Raw genomic sequence first — 700 nt, 5'->3', positions numbered from 1 at the left:
CTATAAAAATTCAAATGATAGAAGTATAAGGGTGTCACTGTCCCATGCAAGGTGCTACTTAGCCCCTTGTGGGGTATATTGCTCCGTAAACTTGAGATGCCTCGTCTTGTTCAGCTGACAGTGTTTAAAGTCTCGAAGAGTTTCAGAAAAAACTCACATCCATGTTGAATTTGCTTCAGTGAAATTGTACTTTAGTGGGGTCAGTCCTCTTTACCCCCAGCCTGTCACTGTATTATGGCAAAATACAGGCAACTGTACATGGTAAACTCGTATTTCAGAGGAATGCCAATAGCCAGACTGTCTGGGGATGGCACTGCGTTGCACGTTACGTCCAGCAGGGAGTTCACTGACATGAGAAAGTTCTGCACGTACATTCACTGCTCCCCGAAACAGAACTATCATCAGCAAGTTCCTTTGCACAAACAAAGGCATAAAGTGCAATCCATACAGTATGTGAGGGCTGGCTGCAGCAGTAACGAAGATCTGACGGCGGGGTTGGCTCTCCCAGCATGTCCCTGTTGATGCTAGCAGCAGGGAAGTCACCTGGGTCTGCGGGCAGAACTGTCTCTGATTATGGAAATCTGGTTTCCATCATCACCTTCACGTTTTCCTAAGCGTGTGTTCATGCTCTGATACTTAAAACAGAACAAATGAAGCATTTCTCCTTCCATCTGAATTCAGCCCTTTTCTTAACTATTTT

The 700-nt window shown here is 45.1% G+C and overlaps 1 protein-coding gene across 2 annotated transcripts in view; it reads left to right on the top strand.

Annotated features, from left to right (window-relative positions):
* Positions 1-700, top strand: part of VEPH1 (ventricular zone expressed PH domain-containing 1) — a 65,037-nt gene that overhangs the window by 3,117 nt on the left and 61,220 nt on the right. The window lies entirely within an intron of this gene.

Source organism: Buceros rhinoceros, unplaced genomic scaffold (assembly GCF_000710305.1).
Source record: "Buceros rhinoceros silvestris isolate BGI_N320 unplaced genomic scaffold, ASM71030v1 scaffold7051, whole genome shotgun sequence".
Classification (NCBI taxonomy): domain Eukaryota; kingdom Metazoa; phylum Chordata; class Aves; order Bucerotiformes; family Bucerotidae; genus Buceros; species Buceros rhinoceros.
Note: the sequence above shows the minus strand (reverse complement) of the source record. Positions and strands in the feature narration are given on the sequence as shown.